Consider the following 14,500-nt stretch of genomic DNA (forward strand, 5'->3'; position numbering starts at 1 on the left):
ATGTCCTTAGGGGTCCTATGACCCATAGAGACACATGTCACAATGCAATGGGGTTGTGGGCTAGCCTAAGACCCCATTGGACCAATTGCATTGATTACTCTATGTACCTAGGGGTCCTAGGAACCCTAGGTATACATGTCAAAATGAAATATTTCTAATGCAGCCATGGGTTAGCCCACAACCCCATTTGACCCATTGCATCTATTACCCTATGTCCCTAGAGTTCCTAGGACCCATAAAGACACAAGTCACAGTGCATTAGGTCAAATGGGGTCATGGGTTAGCCCACCAACCCATTCAACCCATTGTGTCAATTCCCTCTATCCCTAGGGGTCCTAGAATCCCTAGGGACACATGTTTTGATACAATGGGTTGAATGGGGTCAAGGGCTAGCCTACAATGCCATTCGGCCCATAACAATGATTACCCTATGTCCCTAGGGCTCCTAGGACCCCTACGGACAAATGTTACAATAAAATTTGTCCAATGGTGTCTTGGGCTAGCCTAAGACCCCATTGGACCCACTACATCAATTACCCTATGTCCCTAGTGGTCCAAGGAACTGTTGGGATACATGTCACAATGCAACATGTCCAATGGGGTTGTGGGCTAGTCTATGACCCCATTGGACCGATTGCATCAATTACCTTATGTTCCTAGGCATCCTAGGACCCGAAGGACACATGTCATGCTGCAATGGGTCCAATGGGTTCATGGGATAGCCTATGACCACATTTGACCCATTCCATTGATTACCCTATGTCCCTTGGGGTCCTAGGACACCTATAGACAAATGTTGTGATTTAATGGCCCTGCAACCCCTTTAGGCCCATTCCATCAATTACCCTATGTGGCACATGTCACAATGCAAAGTTTAAAATGTGGTTGTAGGCTAACCTATGACCCTATTTGATCCATAGAATTGATTACCCTATGTCCCTAGGGGTCTTAGCACCCCTAGGTACACATGTCATGATGCAATGGGTCTAATTTGGTCATGCACAAGCCCACAACCACATTGGAACCATTGCATCAATTACTTTATGTTCTTATGGGTCCTAGGATCCCTAGGGACAAATGTTGCATCAATTTCCCTATGTTCCTAGGGGTACTAGGATCCCTAGCGACACATGTTGCAAATGAATGGGTCATGGCCTAGCCCATGACACCATTGGACCCATTGCACCATGACATGTATATAGGGTAATTGATGCAATAAATCCAATGGGGTCATGGGCTAGTATACAACCTCATTTGACCCATTACATCAATTACCCTATGTCCCTAAGAGTTCTAGGACCCCTTGGGACACAAGTCACTGTGCAATCAGTCCAATAGGGTTGTAGGCTAGCCTATGACCTCATTTGACCCATCGCATCAATTAGCCTAATTCCCTAGAGGTACTAGGACCCCTATGGACACATGTCATGATTTAATGGTAGAATGGGGTCATGGGCTAGCCCACGACCCCATTTGACCCATTGCATCATTACCATATGTCTATAGGGGTCCTAGGAACCCTAGCCCATGACTCCATTCAATTGATTGCATCGATTACCCTATGATAGGGGTCCTAGGAACCTAAGGGACACATGTCATGATGGAAAGGGTAGAATGGGGTCATTGGTTAACCTGTGAGCCCATTCAACCCATTACATCGATTATCCTATGTAACTAGTGGTCCTAGGATCCCTAGTGATACATGTTGTGAGACAATGGATCGAATGGGGTCTATGTCCCTATGGGTATTAGTCCCCTAGGGACATATGTCATGATTCAATGGGTTGAGTGAGGTCATGGGTTAGACTACAACCTCATTTGACCCATTACATTGATTACCCTATGTCCCTAATAAGCACATATCATGATGCAATGGGTCTAATGGTGTGGTATTCTTTCCTACAACCCCATTCGATGCACTATATCGAGTAGCTTATGTCCCTAGGGTATTGGGACCCCTAGGGACATATGTCATGATGCCATGGGTTGAATGATGTCCTAGGTTAGACTACAACCTCATTTGACCTATTGCATTGACTACCCTATGTCCCTAAGGGACAAATGTCATGATAAAATGGGTCCAATGGGGTGGTAAGCTAACCTATGACCCTATGTCCCTAGGGGTCCTACAATCCTTAGGGACATGTGTCACAATTCAATCGGTTGAATGTTGTCATGAGCTACACATGTTGCCATGCAATGGGTTGAGTGTGGTCATGATATAAACTATGACCTCATTGGACCCATTGTATTGATTACCCTATGTCCCTATGGCTCCTGGGACCCCTAGGGACAAATGTCACAATGAAATGAGTTGAATGAGCTTGTGGTATATCACACAAAACCATTTGACCCATTGCAATGATTTTTCTATGTCCCTAGGTGACCTAGGACCCCTAGGGACACATGTCATGATGCAAGGGGTCAAATGGGATTTTGGGCTAGCTTACGACCATATTTGACCTATAGAATTGATTACCCTATCTCCCTAGGGGTTTTATGACCCCTAGGGACCTATGTCACAATGGAATGGGTTTAATGGGGTCATGGGCTAGCCTACAACCCTATTGGACCCACTACATCGATTACTGTATGTCCCTAACTGTCCCTAACATGTCATGATGTAATGGGTCCAATGTGGTTGTTGGTTAGCCTATGACCCTATTTGACCCTTTCCATCAATTACCTTATCTCTTTAGGGGTCCTAAGACCACTAGGGATATATGTCATGATGTAATGTGTCCAATGGGTTCTTGGGATAGTCTGCAACCCCATTGGACCTATTGCATCAATTTTCCTATGTCCCTAGGGGTCCTAAAACCCTTGGTAAACATGACGATATGCAATGGTCCAATGGGGTAATTACCTCATGACCCCAAGGGACACATGTTTTGATTTAATGGGTTGAATGGGGTTGTAGGGTAGCCCACAACCCCATTTGAACCATTGCATTAATTACACTATATGCTAGGAACCCTAGGGACACACGTCACAATGCAATGGGTTGAATGGGGTCCCAGGCTTGCTAATGACCACATTTGAGCCATTGCATTGATTACCCTATTGCCCTATGGGTCTTAAGTCCCTTAGGGACATATGTTGTAATGCAATGTGTCAAATGGAGTTGTGGGCTATACTACAACCCAATTCGAGCCATTACATCAATTAACCTATCTCCCTAGGCATCCTAGGACCCTTAAGGAAACATGTCATGATGCACTCAGTCAAATGGGGTCGTGGGCTAGCCTACAACCCCATTCGACCCATTACATTGAATACCCTATTTCCCTAAGGGACACATATCATGATGCAATCCTAAAACTCCATTCGATCCATTACATCTATTATCCTATGTCTTAGGAACCCTAGGGACACATGTCGTGATGAAATGTGCTGAATGGGGTCATGGGTTAGCCCACAACCTCATTTGACCCATTATATCGATTACCTTATGTCTCTAGTGGTCCTAGGACCCCTAGTGACACATGTTGTGAGACAATAGGTTGAATGGGATCATAGGCTAGCCTATAATCACATTTGACCCATTACATGAATTACCCTATGTCCCTATGGGTCTTAGGACCCTTAGGAATATATGTCACAATACAATGGATCAAATGGGGTCATGGGCTAGACTACAACCCCATTCAACATGCTACATCAATTACCCTAAGTCTGTAGGGGTCCTAAGACCCCTAAAGACACATGTCATGATGTAATGGGTTGAATGAGGTTATGGGCTACTCTATGACCTGATTCAATCCATCACATTGAATACCTTATGTCCCTAAGAGACACATGTCATGATGCAATGGGTCGAGTGGGTTGATGGCAATATTACAACCCCATTTGACCCATAGCATCAATTACATTATATCCCTAGGGGTAGTAGGACCTTTAGGGACACATGTCACAATACAATGGGTTGAATGGGTTTGTGGGCTACACATGTCATGATGCAACAGGTCAAATGGGGTTGTGGGCTAGTGTATGACTGCATTGGAACAATAACATAAATTATCCTATGTCCCTAGGGGTGCTAGGACCCCTAGGGACACATGGTGCGATGCAATGGGTCCAATTAGGTCATGGACTAGTTTATGACCCCATTGGACCCATTACATTGATTATCCTATGTCCTTAGGGGTCCAAGGACCCTTAGGGACACATGTCATGATGCAATGGTTTGAATAGGGTCATGGGATAGCCTATGTCACCATTGGACCAATTGCATCGATTACCTTATGTCCCTAGAGATCTTAGAACCCTAGCAACACATGTTGTGATGCAATTGGTTGAATGGGGCTGTGGACTTGGCCACAACCCCATTCAACCCATTGCATCAATTACCCTATGTCCCTATGGTGCTAGGACCCCTAAGGACATAGGTTAATCAATGCATTGGGTCAAATGGGGCTTATGACCCTAATCAACCCATAGCATCAATTACCCTATGTCCTTAAGTGTCCTAGGACCCTTAGGGACACATGTTATGTTCCAATGGGTCGAATGGGGTCCTAGGATTTCCCAAGACTTCATTCGACCCATTGCATTGATTATCCTATGAACCCTAGGTACAAATTTCACAATTCAATGGGTTGAATGGGTTTGTGGACTAGCCCACCATCCCATTTGAACCATTGGATTGATTACCTTATGTCTCTAGGGGTTTTAGGATCAATATGGACACATGTCAGGATGGAATGGATCAAATGGTGTCATAGTCCATTCTACCCATAAGATTGGTTAGCCTATGTTCCAGACACATGTGATGTAATAGATCCAATGGTTGTGGGCTAGACTACAACCCCATTGGATCCACTACATCAATTACCCTATGTCCGTAGCAGTCCTAGGTCCCCTAGGGACACATGTTGTAATGAAATGGGTCTAATTGGGTCATGGGCAAGTTTGTGGCTCCATATGACCCATTGCATTAATTAACCTATGTCCCTAGTTGTTCTAGACCCCCCTAGGGACACATGTCTTGATGCAATGGGTGAAGTGGGTTCATGGGATAGCTTATGACCCCATTGGACCCATTGCATACATTATCCTATGATCTTAGGGGTCTTTGGACCCCTATGAACACATGTTGTGATTTAATGGGCCCACAACCTGATTCAACCCATTACATCAATTACCCTATGTCTCTAGGGGTCCTAAGACCCCTAGGGACACATGTCATGATGTAAGGGGTTGAATGGATGAGTGGGCTAGTTGACGACCCTATGTCTGTAGGGGTCCTATGACCCCTTGGGACACATGTTTTCATGTAATGGGTCCAATGGGGTCATGGGCTAGCTAATGACCCCATTGGACCCACTGCATCAATTACCCTATGTCGCTAGGGGTCCTAGGATCCCTAGGGACACATGTTCTAATGCAATGGGTCCAATGGGATCATGGGCACCCATTGCATTGATCAACCTATGTCCCTTGGGGTCCTAGGATCCTTAGGGAGACATGTCACAATGCAATGGGTTCAATTGGGTTATGGGCTAGTCAAAAACCCCATTGGACCAATTGCATTGATTACCCTATGTTCCTAGTGCTCCTAGGACTCCTTAGAACACGTGTCATAATAAAAATGGGTCCAATGGGGTCGAGGTATAGTTGACGACCCCATTGAACCCATTGCATCAATTACCCTATGTTGCTAGGGGTCTTAGGACCCCTAGGGACACATGTAATAATTCAATGGATTGAATGGTGTTGTTGGCTAGCCGATGACCCCATTTGACCCATTGTATCAATTACCATATGTCCCTAGGGGTCCTAGGAACCCTAGAGATACATGTCATGATGAAATGGGTCAAATGGGGTCATGGGCTAGCCTACGACCCTATTTAACCCATAACATTGATTACCCTATGTCCCTAGGGGTCCTAGGAGCCCTAGCAACACATGTCATGATGTAATGGGTGTAATGCATTCATGGGTTAGCCCATGACCCCATTGGACCCATTGCATCATGACATGTGTCCCTAAGGGACCCATTGCATTGATTACCATATGTCACTAGGGGTCTTAGGACCCCTGGGGACATATGTCATGATGCAATGGGTCTAATGGGTTCATGGGCTAACCTACAACTCCGTTGGACCCATTGCATTGATTACCCTATGTCCCTAGGAGTCTTAGGACCCCTGGCGATCCAATGGGTCTAATGAGATCGTGGGCTAGCCCATGACCTTATTGGACTAGTTGCATTGATTACCCTATGTCCCTAGAAGTCCTAGGTCCCCTAGGGACACATGTCGCAATGCAACCCCATGAGACATAGGGTAATCAATGTAGTGGGTCCAATGGTGTCATGAGCTATTTTATGACCCCATTCGACTAATAGCATTAATTACCTTATGTCCATAGGGATCCTAGGATCGTTAGGTGAACATGTCATGGTGCAACAGGTCCAATGGGGTTGTGGGCTAGCTCATTACCCCATTCAATGCATTGTGTCAATTACGCTTTTTCCCTAGGAGTCCTAGGACCTCTAGGGACACATGTCACGATGCAATGTTTCCTAGCCCATTCGACCCGTTTACATCTATTACCCTATGTCTCTAGGGGTCCTAGGACCCCTAGTGACATAGGTTAATCAATCATATTTTAATTTAATAAACTATATAATACTATGTGATAATTTCTAATACTATGTAATAATATCTATTATAGTAATTTATTTTTAATATAATAATGATATATAGATAATATTTATAATATTATAGATAATATATATTAGTATGATACTAATATACTCTATAATCATATTTAATATCATATATAATATTATAACAATAAAATTTGTTATATAATATAAAATAAAAAACTAAAAAATAATAGTATCCAAATATATCATTATATTTTATATGCGAAAACATATTTAAATATGCTTCATGACTTTTTGTTTAAAATGTACAATTATTTCTCACCTTCTGAATTTTTATTTTTTTGTTTTTGCTGCCACATTTCAGGTATCTAATTAGGCTTTGTATTTACCAAACCTCTTTGGTTAGCTCAAAAATCATGTTTGAAACTAGTTTTAGTACCATTCAAATTTCAAGGAGCCATCTGACAATATTTTTTTCATCAAAATTCAATGAAATCAAAAAGGTTTTTTGATATGTCTCTTAAGATTCCATCGATATAATTACTATCAAGTTTTGAGTTCGATAAGTATTTATTAGTTAATTTTTGATAAAGATGTCTGGAAATTATTGATTGACATACTAATTGAAAAATAGCTATAACATTCAAATAGTATAACATTTTTGAAATCCAAAAGATGTGTCACATTCTATACTTCACCTAGTATAAGAAAAAAAATTTAATTAATTCTGTAAAGTTCTCAATTAGTTAAGTTGGTTAGACACAGGAGCTTTTTTATTGTGAAAATGTTATAGTAGAAAATTCATATTTAATTATTTATTTAGAATAAAAATACCCAAACATATGCATCACATCTAAGTATGAGTCTACTTTTTATATCTATAATTATATTAAAAAATATTATCATTTCATTTTGATTAAGATGGTCTGACATATGCCTACCTTTTACTTTCACTCTAAAATTTTTGTAGTACTGCATTAAGATCCAAAATTTTGACCAATCAAATAATTTTGTCACTAGATAATGCCTAGTAGTTTAGAATCTACATTCAATTTCCTATAGATTCTTTTCTTACAACTTTTTTTATATAAAGTGTATAACTACTTTAAAATTATCTGTCAAGTTAACATAACCCTGATTTGTTGGTTTTTCACTACCACTTAAGGCCATAGTTTGGTTGACCATGATCTTGGAGATACCCATCTAGAATTGTATTTGTATAGTCTAACATGTTATAAGGTATTATTTGAATATATGACATTTTGGATAATTATAGTATGAAATGTGATAATTATATGGTAAATAAAAGGGATCATGTTTGATTTGAATAATCCATCTTAGAGAGATAGTAAACATGATTCATTGTTTTAGGAATATTTGATCCATTTGTGTCAATCCAAGATACTTACAACATGGAGATATGAGGATCCTTTTTATGGGATATGTGAGGCATTAAGGTCTCCATATGATCACCATCATTAGGATTAATATATAATATTTATGTGCTTGAATATTTTGATAATATCAACATATGCATATATCATTGGTCTTGGATAGATAATGTCTCATCCAAGAAGAAACTTAAGGGTTGCACTCTAGAGATGACAATTGAATAACTAAGGGTTAGGAAACCTAATCTATAGATATCTTTAAGGTTTGGGTTAGGATAGAAGGTAGAATAATATATGTTTAATCTTTGTATTGTTCAGTTCTAACATTTATTTTGTAGGAAATATCTATCTCAATCTAATCTTAATAGTGGGGATATTACATTGGTCTTAGAGAAGGGTCTTTCCATCTTCTAAGGTAAATACGATATAAGAATTTCAATCAATAAAAAATTAAACTATTGAATAAAAGTGATTATTTATTCCGAAGACATGATTATATAAATCATGAATATAAGGTCATGAATGCAAGTAATATAATATGAAGATGGGAGAGGCAGAGTAAATCATCATGAGATAGGTAGATTCCAAGATGTATATGAACATGCAATATTAATGTCTCAAGGGATCCTACTTGTAGATGAGTTTTTGGTGCCTTGTGACATTGAAATTTTTCATCCTCTAAAGGAGGTTATGTAAAAAAGAAAAATTGACTTGAGTTCAATGTGCTAACAATTAATCTATTAGGGTGAATGCATATATTTGTCACCCTTGCAGCCAACTTTTTTTTTCTAGTTGAATCTAGTTTGACAAAAATTGTTTTAGAGGGATTGATGTGGTGCCAGCTAGGTACCATGAGATGTGCATGTGTACAAGGGGGTTCCACCTGGAATATTTTTTAGTAGACTAGATCTAGCTTGATTGGTCTCGGTCAGAACCCTTAAAAACTATATAAGCTAAAAAAAGTGCTAAGATTGTAGAGCAGTGAGGCACCTACATGAGCATTTTGATTGAATCAGGTATGTTAGCCTATTTTGTTAATGTTTTAGTTTTTTTTATGTTTTATATTATTTTATTTTGTGTAATACTAGACAAATTAGAAAATATATCAAACTTTGGTAAACTTTGGGAAATATTAGTTAAATTAGTTAAATTTTAAAATATTATTTGATTATTAGTAGAAGAATATGAAAAAATTTCTTCATTATTCTTACAATTTTCTTTAGAGAAAGTATTAGAAAATTTAGAGAATTTTACATTGTTAATGTTAGAAAATTTTAGACAAAACTTTAGAAAAATTGTGCTTGAAATATTAGAAAAATTAAAAGATGTAGAAAATATTAGATTACTTTATAGATAAGTAAACCCCTAGCATTGAACCTAATTAAACTCTAATTTTGAACCTAATGAAACTCTAACTAAAACTCTCACATTGAAACAAATTAGATGCTAGATCTTTCATTGAACCTAAAACCCTAACATTGTTCACCTAATGAAACTCTAATTGAAACCCCCTCTCTCTCTCTCTCTCTCTCTCTCTCTCTCTCTCTCTCTCTCTCACACACACACACACACACACACACACACACACACACACACACAACCCCATCTCTCTAATCATGATTAGATTTTCAAGAATGACTAGGTTCATTTATATTTTTAGAAATTTGATTTTCACCTATTACTATAAGTAAAATGTGATATGGTTAAGTTTTATTTATACATTGTACAATATTACTTAAAATGTACTTAAATTTCATTCAATATGTTTTGATACATTAGTTTTTAAAACAATATATATGCATGTGTAGATCTCTACTATTAGCTTACATTTTTTTTTACATATATATATATATATAAATCATCATTATGGCCTCTAGTGGTAGTGATTCTAGAGAGGCCAATGTACAAGGTTGTTCACATAGTGTATCATCATGTAAATCTATGAATATTGCCTAGGATAGGTAGACACTATACATTAAGACTCTTCAATGCTCACAAAGTGTGCTTGATGTCATTGATCACAGTCTACAGGCTTCAACTACTTTACAATATAAAGTCAAGGTGATTGCAACTAGAGGTGATTTGATCAACATTGTTCAAGGTTTTAATCCTTACAATAGTTTGTGTTTTGCCACATTTTATGGCACTCCCTCCCATAGTGACAATGGTGATATGAGGTTGAGAAAGATAGATGATTTGGTCCTAGTAGAGAGTGTGAAGAGCATGTTCCCATATTATCAATAATTTAAAATGGTCAAAGGCTACCATGCGATGGGGTGTACTGACACCATCATGGATCCCTTTATGTATCCTTATTGGTTGGTTGCACATCACATGTGGCCCCAAATGGATGAGTTCCCCATCTATTTCTGGAAATTATTGTTTGCAAAATTTCATCTACATTGTAAGGTTAATTATATGAATATCTCTAGCCATGCTAGGAAGGGTTAGGGTAGTTTTTCAAATAAATTTAGACACCTTGATGCTTTGGAACGTATTAATAAATGGGAATTTATTGGTTCAAATCATTTGGTTATTTCAAAACATTTATAGTTAGCCATAGCTAGAGATAGAGTGGTAGATGATACATGTAGAGATGTTTAGCAAAGGATTTCCACTATTGTGAACTAGGTGCACAATATGTCTATTGATCAACTCACAAATAAATGACACACTCATAGTCAACATATATATGTGGTCAAGATGGTGCATAATCTATAGCTAGAGACATCTATCATGAGGTTGACATACCATCTCCAATAGAAGTCTACAAAGAGTATTTAGTAGATTGTTTGAGGGATATGAGCACATATTTATCTATTGATCTTCTCATGTCATATCAATCTATTCAATTGTTGAGTACAAAGTCTCTTAGTGTGGTGCCATCATCTATGACTAGTATCATTAGTGGTAGATAAAAGACATAAGGTGGTCAAGGCTAGGAGCACATACCTACATTGGGTACAGGTCCACCACATACCATAGTTGAGGAAGGTGCAACTCCCCCCAACATAGAAAGCTTCATATCTCCCTTATTATTCACCATGATGATAATTATTCATGGAAATGCTCATAGAGCCTACTCTTGACATCCTAGATTTAATCTTTAGTGTTTCTAACCTAACTAACATAGGTGAACATATTATGGCCATGGTGATGACATATGGGGACTTACATGCACCTACTCACCCTGTGCAGCATGAGACATAGGTAATACTTGAGATACATGTATATTTTAACTTTATATAAAATTAATTTATTAAAATATCAATTTGAATTAATGTGATATTTTTTATTTCTTTTATTGCATATAGGATGCATTTGCAACTCAAAATAGCAGAGATGTAGAGAGGCATGTCCACCCAAGTCATCTGGAGTCAAATGTAATTTTTTTTTAATGTAAGTTACTATTTAGAAATAATTAGGTACATTTAAATTATTGTGTGTGTATATATATATACTATATACATTTTTTCTTCTTTTGCACACAAGGTTCAAGATCTCATGGTGATCGATCACATTGTTGACTGCAATAGGATCTTGTTTGACATTTATATGCCATATACATGAGTTTGAATAATTTTTTTAGATGTTTGGTATTCACATGTCATGAGACTTTTTATATTTATACAACTTATTTTTTTTATTTCATATATACACACCTATTACATAACATTTTACATTTATAGTGTACATATTTGATATTTACATGTGCTATGTGACCATTTATATTTATAGTTCACATATTTAATAATCATTTTTTATGTATGTGTTATTAGATGTTTACATTATAATTGGATATGTTTTACAAATCTCTAGTATGTCATGTGAAAATTATGGTTAAACTAGGAGATGGTTTTTGCGAGGTCCCTTTTATTGACAAGAGCTCATGATGGAATATTGTCAAGATAATAAATGTTTTGAACTAATCTAGGAACAAGTTCTCAAAAGTTACCTTTTTATGAATGGAGGTGAGTGGTAAGTTCACATACTAGTAAAATGAAACTTCCCTCAAAGTATATAGGAAAATATGGGGGACTATATCTTCATGTTGAATCTTCTTTCTATTACATATATCTTTGAAGACTTTGATGTGTTTTATGATGTCCACATCTCACTACAGATGAAATTCAGGTAGAATATTTTAGGATTGTTGGAGAGGTTTTAGAGAGGACCTTGTAAGTTGGTATGTGAATCTTGTTCATTGGAAAATAAAATGATGGGTGAAGATGGTAGTGGCTAACTTTTCTATCATGAGAAGTTTTGTGAGGTAGTTGTGATGAAAGAATAGGAAAGTGAGGTGGACAATGATGATGGAATTTGTGGAGTGAATGAGAGGATTTTGTGTATCCACTTTTCACTACAAGGCTTCTAGAAATGGTCAAGTTATAAGTGTTGGAAAGATAAGAGGAATAACTAAGTGGGGAGGGCTGAATCAGTTACCACTAAAATAAATCCCAGATCCCTTAGATGTCAGTACAAAAAAAAACTCTAAAAAATGATACTGCTAATGCTCAGTAAACAAATAAATGTTGTAACATGGTAAACATTATGATTTCTCAGTAAACATTAACATGCAAATCTTTAGATATTATCTATGATTACCATTACTTTAGCTTAGTTGCAGAATAGATAAAGAATAGCATAAACACATTTGTCACCAAGATTTAATGTGGAAACCCAATTTGGGAAAACCACTAATTGCAATTAGTTACTATTTTCACTCTTCTAAAGTGAGCCCTATTAGGATAAAACCCTATTAAAGGTTACAAAACACACTGTTAGGTGTAATTCTATTAGAGGATTTAATCACCTTGCTAGGAGTGGCCTTGTCAGAGGTCTTATGACAATTCAATAGAACTACCACCTTTCTAGAGGGTTTACAAATATTTGTTAAGCTAACTCTATTAAGAGATTTAGATCACTGCTACAATGGTTAGAGAGTAACAATGATATGACCTAATGTGAATGCAACTAAATTGTTTATTACAGATCTCTATTCTGGTTTATACTTGATTAGGTTTATATATTCAACATCTCAATTAGCTACAACCAATAGATAAATCAATTAAGCTTAATATTCCAAAATAATAAAATCCTTTGATAGCCAACCTAGCTCGGTAGACACTAACTCAAAAATGATTTCCTGTGTTAACCAACTGAAACTCGATTAGCACTACATACTCACACAAATCCTTTGGTAAATAAGTGAGCTTGGTTAACACTCATCTTCAGTAGACTTTCCTTCAACACTTGAGTGAACTCGGTAGACACTATCTCCTAAACTAAGCAAACATAGGAATGCTCGGTAGACATATAAAACTATCTTCACTACCTAAGTGAGCTCAACATATATTGATTGAAACTAATATGACATTTATGTAACATCAAATACAAAACACAATTAATCAATTGTATCCAACAATCTCCCTCTTTGGAATTGATGAAAATACAACATGTCATAGCACAATGAAATTTCTAGAGAAAAGAATAACGTAAGGAATATATCCTTAGTTTCATTTTGATTCTCATCCATGAGAACTCTCTTTGTCAGTGTGAACTCTTTCCTACCTTCATATTTCTTCCTCTATCAAAAAACTTCTGTACACTTCTCCTTCTTACTACAAACTTCTCCCTCTTAGATAAATTTCTTATGAGACTTATGAGATATGATAGTAAACTTCTCCCTCTTTGACAACACATGCCAAAGACATTAGCTCTATTAATATCAATGTACCTCAATTATTGATTCATTTACAATATTTCATTGTCAATTTTGCATCAACCAATGATCTTCAACATATTTTGGTTGATGCATCACTAAACTTCATTTAGTGAGCTTCATATAGGTGAATGACCCCTAGCTTACCTCTTAAATACAAAAATGCATCCTTAGGTAATGACTTGGTGAATATGTCTACAATCTTTTCTTTTGTATTAACATATTCCAATATGACTTTTTTTATTTTGCACCAATTCTCTTAAGAAGTGATATTTTATAGCAATGTGATTTGTTTTGAAATGTATCATTGGGTTCTTTGATATATTGATTGCACTAGTGTTATCATAGTATATGACAATTGGATCCTTGATCTCTATCTTCATACCTACCAATAGTTGTTTGAATCAAACAATGTTTGAACAATTAATTAATGTTGCCACATATTCTACCTCTGCTATGGATTGAGATGTACAATTTGGTTTGTTTCTTGTCCAAGATCCTATTCTTTTACCAAGAAAGAATGCTCTGCCACTAGTGTTTTTTCTGTCATCAATACTTCTTTCCCAATCAACAAAAATAAATACATTCAAGTCAAAATTGCCTCCAAGTTTGTACCATGAGCTATACACTTTAGTAAATTTCCAATATCTCATGATTCTCTTGATTTCCATCATGTTGTTTTGTTTGGTATTTTCTGAGAATCTTCCCACCATACCAATTGCTAAAGCATTATCAAGTCTTGAATGCCCTACATACTATAGTTTTCTAATCATT

This window comes from Cupressus sempervirens, chromosome 1 (assembly GCF_028749045.1).
Source record: "Cupressus sempervirens isolate cs-2001-9-10 chromosome 1, ASM2874904v1, whole genome shotgun sequence".
Taxonomy (NCBI): Eukaryota; Viridiplantae; Streptophyta; class Pinopsida; order Cupressales; family Cupressaceae; genus Cupressus; species Cupressus sempervirens.